Source organism: Somniosus microcephalus, chromosome 4 (genome assembly GCF_052327205.1).
Source record: "Somniosus microcephalus isolate GS21.2 chromosome 4, FLI_Smic_1.0, whole genome shotgun sequence".
Classification (NCBI taxonomy): domain Eukaryota; kingdom Metazoa; phylum Chordata; class Chondrichthyes; order Squaliformes; family Somniosidae; genus Somniosus; species Somniosus microcephalus.
This window is the reverse complement of record NC_140990.1, coordinates 197578682-197593393: the sequence shown is the minus strand read 5'-3', so window position 1 is coordinate 197593393 and position 14712 is coordinate 197578682.

The following is a 14712-nucleotide window of genomic DNA, read 5'->3' as shown; positions in this document are numbered from 1 at the left end:
TCAAGCGGGCTGCTTTGTCCTGGATAGTGTCGAGCTTCTTGAGTGTTGTATCCCAATCTCTGTACCCGGTTTCTGTAGGCCTTGTTTGGAGCAGAACCATTGTCCACCCAAACGTGGTGCCCTTCATCAGAGGTGCAGCTGGGAGTTGGGGTGGGGGTCCAGAGGGAGAAGTCTTCATTGCCTCCCTTACCAGTAGTGATAGATTATTGTACTGGGAATTTGAAAATGAGTAATTGTTCAATTGCTTTAATCTGCTTTTCACAAATTCATTGAATAATGAAATGGCTAGTTACCGGATGACATGCTTGGGGACCCCGTTTCTGATGAAGAAGTGGAAAAGATTGTCTCCCGCATAACTAGAGGCCATCAATATAAGATAGTCACCAAGAAATCAAATAGGGAATTCAAAAGAAACTTCTTTACCCAGAGAGTGGTGAGAATGTGGAACTCGCTACCACAGGGAGTGGTTGAAGTGAATAGCATAGATGCATTTAAGAGGAAGCTAGATAAGCATATGAGGGAGAAGGATAGAGGGTTATGCTGATAGAGTTAGATGTGGAAACACGGGAGGAGGCTCATGTGGAGCATAAACGCCGGCATGGACTGGTTGGGCCGAATGGCCTGTTTCTGTGCCGTATATCTTATGTAATCCTATGCAATTTTTATCCGTATCGGAGAACTTGTGAAATCTTTGAGTGTGAGGAGAAAACCAGTTCTCCCAATTTCTTTCATGCAGATGTGCTTGTATAAAGTTACAAGTGCTCAACGTACTTATGCTCAGTCATTGCAATAACAGGAATGGCCCGCTCCCTCCTCGCCCTTTTTTCCTTTCTCCCTCCAACAACCTGCACTGCCTCTTCCCTCTCTCTTTTTAAAGGCTGCAGAACTGTAGCTAATGAGGGCACCAAAAAAATCCTAAAAGAGAAAGATGCACATTTTTTCTGAAATCGTCTCCAGCTCCAAGATCACCTACATCCACGTCTGTAACGTCACCGCCCCTGCCTCAGCTCATCTGCTGCTGAAACCCTCATCCATGCCTGTGTTACCTCTAGACTCAACTACTCTAATGCTCACCTGACCGGCCTCCCACCTTCCACCCTCCGTAAACTTGAGCTCATCCAAAGGTCTGCTGCCCATATCCTAACTAGAACCAAGTCCTGTTGACCCCTGTAGGTCACTCCTGTGCTCACTGACCTACATTGGCTTACGGTCCAGCAACGCCTCGATTTTAAAATTCTCATCCTTGTTTAAAAATTGATCATAGCCTGGCCCCTCCCTAACTCCGTAACCTCCTTCAGCCATACAAGCAATGTTCCCTCTAATTTCTCTTTCCGTGCGCAGCCCCTTTAAATTTGTAGCGTGGCATGTGCAGTGTCTTCCAGCGGCAACAGCTTGCGAGTGGCTGCGCGGGACCGCTTGATTGATACGTGGCCGAGAGCCCGCGCACCTTAGGGGGAACATTGCCTACAACCATCGAGATCTCTCCACTCCTCCAATTCTGGCCACTTGCATATTCCCAATTTTGTTCGCTCCACCATTGGCGTCCAAACCTTCAGCTGCCTAGGCTCCAAGCTCTGGAATTCCCTCCCTAAACCTCTCCAACTCTCTATCTCTCTCTCCTCCTTTAAGATGCTCTTTAAAACCAATCTCCTTGGCCAAGCTTTAGGTCACCAACCTTCTTATGTGGCTCGGTGTCCAATTTTGTTTGATAATCGTTCCTGTGAAGCACCTTGGGACGTTTCACTATATAAATGCATGTAGCTGTTGTTGATAACTGCTGCTCGCACACATCAATCCTAATAGAATAATCACGATTGAATGCTGCTTTATGTAATGTACCACAAAAATGCTTCAATTGATACATTAGCTAAGGAAGTTGGAATGTCCCATTTGGTTAATTCCAGAGTGGATTGAGACAGTCATAGAATTATAATGCAAAGAAGGAGGTCATTTGGCCCATCGTGCCTGTGCCAGCTCTTTGGTAGAGCTATCCAATTAGTCCCACTCCCCTGCTCTTTCCCAATAGTCCTGCAATTTTTTTCCTTTTCAAGTATAAATATACACTCGGCAGAGGAAAAAGATTAAACATGATAGGAAATTCTCAAGGCTTGAGAAGTTATTTGCTTTTGAAACAACTAGTTAAATATTTCAACTTGAGAAAACTATTTGACACATAATAATGAGACAACTCCGTGCCATTAATATTGCTACTATGACTACTGATTAGAGTGAAGGTAATTGATATTGTCCACCGTGTTCCAGCTATAAATTCAACTTCCCCTAATGATTAGAGCATTTCTGTGCTGTAGATTCTGTGCAATTCAAATCTAATTGAAGTATTTTTGAGGTTCTTTCAATTATGAAAATCAGACCAGAGTAACTCACACTCATGCACTGATGCTGTGTGGCTATATTCAACACATGCTTCAGTGTGCGCTGTTTTAATTTTCTTCTTATACCTTAGATTAAGCGAATAAAATAAAATGGAACAAATTCCCTCAAAAGTGTGTCATTTCTTCCTTCTTTAATTCTTCACTCAGCATTTTGAGTTCTCACAAAGTACATCTCTTGGTCTGCTTGTGAGAAGGTTCATTGGTTCAGTGAGACGCAAGAGATGAGGATAATTTCTGCAGTGTGAAATTGAGCAAAGCCTTTTCTCCTATTTGAGAGTTTATGTAGCAGCAATGACACTACAGCTGAAATATGAGTCCTCATCACTCAACTGTAACCCACAACAAAATACACCGACTAGAATGTTGTTGCAAATCAATCTAGGGTCAAGGGCGGAGGAAAGGAGGAGAGAGGGAATGGAGGAGGGAGGAGAAGGAGGAGAGAGGGGAAGGAGGAGGGAGGAGAAAGGGGAAGGAGGAGGGAGGGGAAGGAGGAGAGGGGAAGGAGGAGGGGGGAGAAGGAGGAAGAAGGAGGAGGGAGGAGAAGGAGGAGGGAGAGTGAGGTGGAAGGAGGAGGGAGGAGAAGGAGGAGGGAGAGTGAGGTGGAAGGAGGAGGGAGGAGAAGGAGGAGAGAGGGGAGGGGGAAGGAGGAAGAAGGAGGAGGGAGGAGAAGGAGGAGGGAGGAGAAGGAGGAGGGAGAGTGAGGTGGAAGGAGGAGGGAGGAGAAGGAGGAGAGAGGGGAGGGAGAAGGGAGTGGGAGGAGGGTGGGGAGAGGAGGTGGGAGAGAGAACAAATATTAACTGATCAGAGAGAGCCAGCATGGTTTTGTTAAATATAAGTCATTTCTGATTAATGTCATTCATTTTTTTTTTGAGGAGGTCACTAATAAAATAGAAAAGGAGTGTCTATGGATGTTATCTATATGGCTCTCCAGGAGGCATTGGATAAAATTCCACACAAAAAATTAATGGAAAAAATGAGAGAGCACAGAATTGGAGGTAGTCTTTTGACTAGGATTGGAAATTGGTTGGGAGGTAGGAGACAATCTGGCCGGAATCTTTACGTTGGAGTCGGGTTACGTGCTTCCAGGCTGTGTAGCGGGTCGGGAACCTGAAGATGTGAATAGCGCATTCTGCAGTGCGACTTTTACTTAATGGCCCCAATTAAACCAGTCATGCGCGTTTCTGGCCCAGTTAAATGGAACGGGTCTGAGACATCATCGATGACTTGGCTCCAGTGCCGATATTTAAAGCAGCCTTGCACACATCTCATTAGAAGGTTGATGTATGAGTGAGTAAGTTGGTATCCAGAGGTCTGAGTAATGTCATAAAACTGATAAAAGTGTGGGTCATGGAGACACAAAGGCAGAGGGTCGCACCAAGGTTCAGAACAGAGATGTGGTCAGGATGACATGGGTCCAGTGCTGGAAAAGATTCAATGATCTCATGAGGTCAGGAAAGGTGAGTGCAATGCCACAATCACCTACATCTTGATGTACCTGTCACCATAACCCCATCACTCTGCCTTCCCAAGCCCACTCCTACACATCATTCCTCACAGCAACCTGCCTTGCAGGTCCACCCATCCCTCTCTGTCTATGTACATACTCAAATCACCATCTGACAAACCACCACTGATATTCACCCTCATCCTAATGCAATCATAGCAAGTAACACAACAGAAGGAAACCATTTGGCAATGTCACGCCACTCCCTCATAGTCACCCTCTACAGATGAAACCCATTCATTCCTTACAATCATTCCATCGTCCTCACTCAAAGTTCTCTTCTGTCCCTCCTTGCAGGACAACAGAGCCCAGAACCGGAGGTGGCCCTCCAGTCTTCACTCAATTAACTCCAGCAGAGGAGGAGGCCCTGGAGATCTCTGGAGTTGCAGAGTTGCTGAGGGTGGGAGATGGACAGAGGGGGTCAACCCAGCAACCTGATGACAGAATTATACCTCATATAGCCACATGGCATACAGCAGTCACTCATATGGTAACTGATGTCAGCAGCCAGTGAAATGTCATCATGTGCATAATGGTAGCGTTACCCATTCTTAATATAAAGCTTCTAATTCATCTCTTTACTCTCCCACAGGTCCATCAACTGCCTCTACCTCACTGTCCAGTCGTAAGAGCAAGACGACTCCTCAGAGGAACCTCCAGCCTCTGAGGGTGCACCGTCAGCAGATCGAAGCGCACCCAGCACCAGTGCAGATATGCACACCTCGGTGGGTCCCGTGCTAGATAGAGTAGTGTTGTCACCTGGTGTCTCTCACATCATAAGTCCGCAAGAGCAGAAGGTATTGACAGGGACAGCAGTGGAGACTCCTTGCTGGAGGGTGCAGGACACTCCAAGCTCTGCTCAGCTGCATGCAGACGCTGAGCCTCAGGAGCCATCGAGAAAGAGGGTGATCTTGGAGGGGCAGCAACAATTGCACGAGGCTCTGGCAGCTTTTGCAGCTGTGATGTCTGCAAAAGTGCAGAGAATGGAGGATTCCATCTCCAATATGTGCACCACCATCTCGCAGGTGATAGTGACGATGTGCTGCTCCATGGAAAGTATGGCCACCTGCATGGAGCAGCAAATGTGCCAGTCACATGAGAACATGCTTGATGTGGACAACAGATGGCAGACGCTCATAGACCTTATCTCGAGGAGGGATACAAACATAGACTTGAGCGTTCATTGCCCCACTGCTGTGCAGCAAGACTGGTGTTGTTGGTGCTGGGGCTCATCTTGGTCCAATTCTGAGGTCCAAGGTGAGACAGCATAAGCAGCACCCATGCTGATGTAGTAGATGGCAGGTAAAGTGGATATCATAGGCCCAATCCCTCAATGTTTAGATAGTGACTAGCAATGTGGTGACAGTGCGTTCGAGGTTGCAAAAATGACCTGCAAACTGCTGACAGCTAAATCTCTGCACAAAATGGTGTCAGCAAGAACCTTTCCATTAGTCAAGTAATCAGGTGTAATGTGAAAGTATTTATGTGTTTTTCCTAGCTCTCAGTAGGAATGGTAGCATAGTGGTTATGTTACTGGACTAGTAATCCAGAGTTCAATCCCACCACAGCAGCTGGGGAATTTAAATTCAGTTAATTAAACAAATTTGGAATAAAAAAGCTAGTATCAGTAATGGTGACCATGAAACTATCGGATTATCGTAAAAATCCATCTGGTTCACTAATGTCCTTTAGGGAATGAAATCTGCCGTCCTTACCTGGTCTGGCCTATATTTGACTCCAGACCTACAGCAATGTGGTTGACTCTTAACTGCCCTCTGAAATGGTCTAGCAAACCACTCAGTTGTAACAAACCCCTACGAAAAGCAAGAAAAAGACTGATCACCCAGCATCGACCTAGGCACCGACATCGGACACGATGCAGCCCATTCGACCCTGCAAAGTCCTCCTCACTAACAGCTGGGGACTTGTGCCAAAACTGGGAGAGCTGTCCTACTGACTAGTCAAGCAACAGCCTGACATAGTCATACTCACAGAATCATATCATTCAGTCAATGTTCCAGACTCCTCCATCACCATCCCTGGGTATGTCCTGTCCCACCGGCAAGACAGACCCACCAGAGGTGGCAGCACAGTGGTTTACAGTCGGGGGGGAGTGGCCCTGGGAGTCCGCAACATTGACTCTGGACCCTATGATGTCTCATGTCTTCAGGTCAAACAAGGGAAAGGAAACCTCCTGATGATTACCACCTATCACCCTTCCTCAGCTGATGAACCAGTACTCCTCCATGTTGATACCACTTGGAAGAAGCACTGAGGGTAGCAAAGGCACAGAATGTACTCTGGGTGGGACACTTCAATGTCCATTACCAAGAATGGCTCGGTAGTACCACTACTGACTGAGCTGGCCAAGTCCTGAAGGACATAACTGCCAGACTAGGCCAGAGGCAGGTGGTGAGAGAACCAACATGAGGGAAAAACATACGTGACCTTGTCCTTACCAATCTACCTGTTGCTGATGCATCTGTCCATGACAGCAGTGAACCCCGCACAGTTCTTGTGGAGATGAAGTCCTGTTTTCACACTGAGGACACCCTCCATCGTGTTGTGTGGCACTACCACCGTGCTAAATGGGATAGATTCAGAACAGATCTAGCAGCTCAAAACTGGGCATCCGTGAGGTGCTGTGGCCCATCAGCAGCAGCAGAATTGTATTCCACCACAATCTGTAACCTCATGGCCCGGCACATCCCTCACTCTACTATTACTTTCAAGCCAGGGGACCAACCCTGGTCGAATGAGGAGTGCAGAATAACAATGCCAGGAGCAGCACCAGGCATACCTCAAAATTAACTGCCAACCTGAGGAAGTTGTAACACAGGTCTACATGGATGCTAAACAATGGCAGCAGCATGCTATAGACAGGGCTAAGCGATCCCACAATCAATGGTTCAGATCAAAGCTCCGCAGTCCTGCCACATCCAGCCATGAATGGTGGTGGACAATTAAACAACAAACAGGAGGAGGAGGCTCCATGAATATCCCCATCCGCAATGATGGTGGTACCCAGCAAGCCAGTGCAAAAGACAAGGCTGAAGCATTTGCAACCATCTCCAGACGGAAGTGCCGAGTAGATGATCCATATCGGCCTCCTCCTGAGGTTCCCACCATCACAGAAACCAGTCTTCAGTCAATTCGATTCACTCCACGTGATATCAAGAAACAGCTGAGCGAACTAGATACAGCAAAGGCTATGGGCCCTGACAACACCCTGGCTGTTGTGCTAAAGACTTGTGCTCCAGAAGTAACCAGGCTGTTCCAGTACAGCTACAACACTGGCATCCACCCGACAATGAGGAAAACTGCACAGGAATGTCCTGTCCACAAAAAGCAGGACAAATCCAATCTGACCAATTACTGCACCATCAGTCTACTCTCAATCATCAGCAAAGTGATGGAAGGTGTCGTCAACAGTGCTATCAATCGACAATTACTCACCGACAAGCTTCTCACCAATGCTCAGTTTGGGTTCCGCCAGGACCACTCGACTCCAGTCCTCATTACAGCCTTGGTTCTAACATAGACAAAAGAGCTGAATTCCAGAGATGAGGTGAGAGTGACTGCCCTCGAAATCAAGGCAGTATTTGACCGAATGTGGCATCAAGGAGCCCGAGGAAAATTGAAGTCAATTAGAATCGGGGGGAAACGTCTCCACTGGCTGGAGACATACCTAGCACAAAGGAAGATGGTTGTGGTTGTTGGAGGTCAATCATCTCAGCCCCAGGATATCGCGGCAGGAGTTCCTCAGGACAGTGTCATAGGTCCAATCATCTTCAGGTGCTTCATCAATGACCTTCCTTCCAACATAAGGTCAGAAGTGGGGGTGTTCGCTAATGATTGCGCAGTGTTCAGTTCCATTTGCAACATTCAGGCTTGGGCTGCTAAGTGGCAGGTAACATTCATGCCACACAAGTGCCAGGCAATGACTATCTCCAAGCAAGAATCTAACCATCGCCCCTTGTCATTCAGCAGCATTACCATCGCCGAATCACCCAACATCAACATCCTGGGGGGTTACCATTGACCAGAAACATAACTGGACCAGCCACGTAAATACTGTGGCAACAAGAGCAGGTCAGAGGCTAGGTATTCTGCAGTGAGTGTCTCACCTTCTGACTCCCCAAAGCCTTTCCACCATCTACAAGGCACAACTCGTCAAGGCTTCTTCGGCAGCACCTCCCAAACCCATGACCTCTTCCATCTAGAAGGTCAAGGGCAGCAGGCACATGGGAACACCACCACCTCCAAGTTCCCCTCCAAGTGACACACCATCCTGACTTAGAAATATATCAGCATTCCTTCATTGTCGCTGGGTCAAAATCCTGGAACTCCCTCCCTAACAGCACTGTGGGAGTGCCTTCACCTCATGGACTGCAGTGGTTCAAGAAGGTGGCTCACCACCACCTTCTCAAGGGCAATTAGAGATGGGCAAGAAATGCTGGCTTTGCCAGCGATGCCCACATCCCAGGAACGAATAAAAAAAAATTAATCCACTCGCACAAACGGCACTGAGCTTCCGCCTCCCCTTCACAGGTGAGGTTTCTGAGGCGCATGACTCCTGTTCTCTTGAAGTTAAAGCCAAAAGCTGCTGTTAAAAACCCTCTTAAGGGTCTCTCAACAAGCATTTAAATACTTGAATGAGGTGGCCCGCCTCTCCCAAGCGGGTCCGTTGCATGCTGGGAAACGCGTCCGAGTTAAGTGTGAAAGTTGGTGTGATGACGGCGGGTTCCCGATGTGCTAGAAATATCCGTGATTTTTTATTGTTGACCCACCCCCAGGACTGGGAACATTCCGGCCAGAAAAATGACAAGAAAAAGGTGGATTAGTGGTGTAAAGTGAAAAGGAGTGGGGAGGAGGACAGGAAAGAAAAATAGAAAAGAAAAAAGTCACTACTTTGGACATTGCAATAGAGAAGTTGTGACAGGGTGTTCGGGTTCGTTGGCCTGAAGGGCAGCAGTGCCATGGAGATGAAGTTTGGCAGGATTTGGGGCCTGGAGTGGTGCAGGATCATGAATCAGCTCTGCCAGTCAGGCAAAATGAGGTGTCTTGACAGATTGGATAGAGAGAAACTGTTCCCATTGGCGGAAGGTCGAGAACCAGAGGGCACAGATTTGGCAGAAGGTCCAAAGGCGACATGAGGAAAAACTTTTTTAATGCAGTGAGTGGTTATGATCGGGGATGCACTGCCTGAGAGGGTGGTGGAGGCAGATACAATTGTGGCTTTCAAAAGGGAATTAGACAAGTACCTGAAAGAAAATAAATTGCAGGACTACGGAGAAAGGGCAGGGGATTGGGACTAGCTGAAGTGCTCTTGCAAAGAGCTGGCACAGGCTTGACGGGCTGAATGGCCTCCTACTGTGCTATAATTATTCTATGATTCACCGTCATTATCCCTCTGAAACTGACAGCAACTTCAGGAGTTAGTGCAGCTGCAGATAAACGCAGAAATCCAGAAATTGCAGTCTGTCATTTCCTGCTCCGCTACAGGTTCTGCTGTGGAACTCCCCAGAGCCGGCAATCAATTCAAATCAAACTGAAGGATGAAAACTTCCCCTAATTCGCTGGAATAGCGCTGCTAACCGACCCACCCACCACCCCCCTTGAAAAAGTTAAACCTTGTTAAAAGAGACGTAACGGGTTTTGAACGGCATATTGACTGCTGAACAACTCTTCTGGCCCTGAAAAACTAATTTTATATTTGTGGAATGTCAAATTTTTCCATTAATATCATTAAAAATTACATGGATTTAAAAAATGTTTTTTTAAGTTTGTTTATGATATTTCAGCTTGTACCTTAATGCTATGTGTATGTCCCAATCTTTATTTCACTCCCTGTAAAATTTATAGAAAGTAAATTAGAATCTGTGCATTTTACTTCCTGGTTTGCTCTCTGAGAATTCTTCAATGTGATGGATTGCTCTGTCTGCTTGATGACATCACTGTTGCTGGACGCTGGAGATTCGCTCGATTTGGCACCAGATTCGTAGATCTTTGTGGACAGCTTTCTTCGAGGTCAGCAGTGAGCGCCGTCGCTCCGCTGCTGACTGCAAATTCCGGGCCAATAAATGGCACAGAAAAGATAGTTGTGCAACACTAATTCAAACTGAACCATGATGGTAGGGCAAAGGGACACACATTTAAAATAGTGAATGGCAAAATTAGCACTCATGAAGCCTTTGAGAAATGGAACATAAAGTCACTAGGGATGTGCCGTTAGGCTATTTTAATCCTGAATGTCGAGCTAACTGATGTTAAAAAATTATTTCAGACCTAAATCTGGGCAGCAAATCAGTTTTGTCTTTTAAGAACAACATTATGACTGAAGAAGTACGTTTGGCTCGGTGGCTATCCCTTTAAACCCAGTCATAATGCAAGAGTTTAAAATCCAGATGCATTGTTCTAGCAAATTTGTCAGTTTATCTCTATGGTAATGGTCTTGAGCAATGAATCAAACCACTTAATTTAGATTTTAAGCAATGCTGTGTGATTATGTTCTTATCAAGGGATATGGGGATCGGTGGGAAAGTGGAGTTGAGGTCGAAGATCAGCCTTGATCTTATTGAATGGCGGAGCAGGGGCCGTTTGGCCTGCTCTTATTCTTGTTTGCTTATGTTATTATTGGTTCAGGTTGTATATGAATGGCAGTTCCTTTTAAATTTAAGTGATCAGCTATTTAAAATACAGGAAGTCCCAGTAACTATTTTCTGTATACTTAGGGGGCAATAGTTGTCTGAATCAGAGTCCGTTTAAATCTTCAAAATATGATTACTGGTTTGAAATATTCCAAGACATAGTTTGATACAAGCTCCTGCAATAGTAAGAAGTAAATGAAACTGTATATATAAAAAGTTATTTATGAAAGAATTTTATTATTTTCCTGTTAAGGAGTTAGGTAGAAGGATTTACACTATAAAGATGTACCTGTATGACTACTATTTATTAGCTGGTTCTTTTGTTGAATACATTTACTTAATAGTTTAAACCTAAAACAAGGTCTAAAATTGTAATGATTTATTGCTTATATCTTGTCTGTGCCTGTTATAGATTAATTGTTAGATATTGATTGCTATGATTAGACAACAACTCCATTATCATTGTATCATAAAACTACCTGTTCACCCATCACCTCTGTGCTTGCTGAACTACATTGGCTCCTGGTTTATCAATGCCTCAATTTTAAAATTCTCATTTTGTTTTCAAATCACTCCCTGGCCTCGTCCCTCCCGATCTCTCTAACCTCCTCCAGCCCTACAATCCTCCGAGATCTCTGTGCTTCTCCAATTCTGGCCTCTTGCACATCCCCGATTTTAATCGCTCCACATTTGGTGGCCGTGTTTTCAGCTGTCTAGGTCCTAAGTTCTGGATTTCCCTCCTTAAATCTCTCTCCCTCTTTTCCTTCTGATGCTTCTTAAAACCTACCTCTTTGACCAAGCTTTTAGTCGTCTGTCCTAATATCAGCTTATGTGGCTGGATGTCAAATTTTGTTTGATAACTCTCCTGTGAAGCACCTTGGGACATTTTACTATGTTAAAGGTGCTTTATAAATGCAAGTTCTTGTGGTTTTTGTTACCAGGATGGTAGAAGGTGAGCTAGATGGACCTTGGTCTTTTTACATCTAGTTGTTTCTATGATCATTATTAAAATGGGAGAAGGATCCTAGGGAGGCAGTGTATAATTCCATAGTTAAAATGGGAGAAGGATCCTAGGGAGGCAGTGTATAATTCCATAGTTAAAATGGGAGAAGGATCCTAGGGAGGCAGTGTATAATTCCATAGTTAAAATGGGAGCAGGATCCTAGGGAGGCAGTGTATAATTCCATAGTTAAAATGGGAGAAGGATCCTAGGGAGGCAGTGTATAATTCCATAGTTAAAATGGGAGAAGGATCCGAGGGAGGCAGTGTATAATTCCATAGTTAAAATGGGAGAAGGATCCTAGGGAGGCAGTGTATAATTCCATAGTTAAAATGGGAGAAGGATCCGAGGGAGGCAGTGTATAATTCCATAGTTAAAATGGGAGAAGGATCCTAGGGAGGCAGTGTATAATTCCATAGTTAAAATGGGAGAAGGATCCTAGGGAGGCAGTGTATAATTCCATAGTTAAAATGGGAGAAGGATCCGAGGGAGGCAGTGTATAATTCCATAGTTAAAATGGGAGAAGGATCCTAGGGAGGCAGTGTATAATTCCATAGTTAAAATGGGAGAAGGATCTGTTAAGTATGTGTATTGTATTGAACAATTAACACAAAGACTTAAACGTATAACTCAAACAGGTCTTTACTGGTTGGAGGTAGGGACTGCACGTAGGTCTTTACTTCATACCCACAGGCGGGAACTGAGGGGAGATCAGTACCCACAGTACTATTTATACCCCTATGGCCAGGAGTGGTACTGCGTATCACTACACCCTACAAGTAGTGCAGTTCTGTCCATAGGTTCAAAGTAGCACACATATTACATACACAACAGGATCCTAGGGAGGCAGTGTATAATTCCATAGTTAAAATGGGAGAAGAATCCTAGGGAGGCAGTGTATAATTCCATAGTTAAAATGTTTTTAATGGAAAGGATGTTTCACTCATTATCCTGGACACATCACTGAAAGATTATCTAAATATTCAGGTCAGTGAAGGCACTCTCAAAGGCACAGGGAGTTGGGACTCACCTATAAGAGTGATCAAAAACAAGGCAGCTGAACAGATAAGAGGATAGAGAAGTCCCAAAATATGCAACAGTGATGGTAGCACAGATCTCACACGGACCCAAAGCAAAATTTGAAACAAACCGAATTAAAAAACAGAGTGACTGCTGCCAACGACTGGAAACTGCGCAGAAGTGTTCTGCGCATAAATGTGTGGCGGTTTAAGTATGAATGTACATAATAATGTAGTCATATCGCAGGCCTAAATCTATGGAGCTATGGGTTGGTTTAATAACGTATAACAATAACGTGGATTGGTTTAAGTATTAATGTATGATATTTTCACAGGGGGAGGGTTGCGGAGATTTATTTGTACGGTTCACAGGCTCCGTGTGAAGGCAAAGGAGAAAATTAATAAAAATGGACGTTTATGTTGTGTATGTACCTTTAAGGGAATAACTGGTTTTAGACTGCAGTACCAGCAGTGACCACCCCTGTATAAAAGGCCCTAGCAGGCTTCTGTATTTCAGTCTGACGTTGCCCTCCTGTTCAGTAAAGTACCTGTTAAACTGTTCTCCCGAAGTCCGTGTATTATTGAGGCGCGGACTTTACAGTGGCGACGAGTAAGTTCAAACACACCTGCAGTGTGGCACCATCTCATGGGGGTCTCGCCCTGAGAGGAGGGTTCTTGGAGGTCGTAGTCTGAGCAATGGGCGTCGACCGCGGGCAACCGCCCAAAGAATTCATCGGTGTTCAGAGAATTGCGGGAGAGACTGTGGAGAGCTGTGCTTGGCTCCCCAGTTAAGGTGTTCCAGCAAATCGTGTTGGTAGCAGGTAGTGCGCTGACCCTTCCGGACTGCAGCGGGCTCAAGCTCGATCGAGCGGCTCTACAAAACGGGCCGCGCAGCGTCGCCAGGAAAAGAAAACAAGAGAGAGAGAGGGTGGAGCGCACAGGGCACGGTCGGTGCTCAAGAACCGGGCAGCGGAGAGAAAATAAACGGGGGGAAGGAAAGCGAGACGCGCTGAAGCCGTGGGTCGCTGCCATTACCCTGTAGAATGCTAGGAGCAGCGTGGCAGCAAGGGGAAGATGCAAAAGCATGGGAGGCGCCATTTTATCCCGTTGGGGAAGAAGCAAAAGCGCGGGAGGCGCCATTTTATTCCATTGGGGAAGAAGCAAAAGCGCGGGAGGCGCCATTTTAAATCACCCAAGATGCCGAAAAGTGGCAGTATCACTGCTTTTGACAACGAGGTAGAAGACTGGACCACGTATGTGGTAAGAATTGAAGTGTACTGCAAGGCAAATGAGGTGGCCGATGGAAAGAGGGCGTCGGTATTATTAAATCTGATGGGCGCAAGTATGTACGGCCTATTGCGGAATTTAATTACCCCAGCTAAACCAATGGAGAAAAGTTTTGAGGAGATTGTTAATATCTTACAGGAACACCTAAGCCCTACACCACTGCTGATAGCAGAAAGATTCAAGTTCCATAAAAGAAACCAGCACAAAGATGAGAGCAATGCTGACTATCTTACGGAACTACGCAAGTTATCGAAGCACTGCCAGTTCGGAGCAGGACTGGCAGACACCTTACGGGATAAGTTTGTCTGCGGGCTCCAGAGTGAAGGAACCCAGAAACGACTACTTTCAAAAAAGGACCTGACGCTAGAACAGGCTTTCAGCGTGGCAGTATCCTACGAAGCAGCAGCACGGGGAGCTGCGGAAATACAACAGAAACCACAAGAATACAGCGCTAACGAAATGGCATATGGAGCAGAAAAGTGCTATCGCTGCGGCAGAAAAACCCATGAGCAGAAGGACTGCTGGTTTAAGGACAAAGTATGCAGGCAATGTGGAAAAATGGGACATATAGCAAGAGTCTGCAGGTCAGGGAAGAAAACCCGCATGACAAGAACTACTAAGGAACAGTACAGGAAAGTAAAGAAACTGACAGACAGTAGTTCGGAAGATCCGGAGAGTGATAAGGACTCCGGGAGCAGGAGACTAAGCTGTCTAAAGTTACACAACGTGACCGCAAAGGAGGATCACCGAACCATTTGGGTCACCCTAACGATAGCAGGGTCCCCAGTAAAGATGGAATTGGACACAGGATCAGCCCTAACTGTCATAAATCAATGAGACTATGAGCGGCTATTCTCAC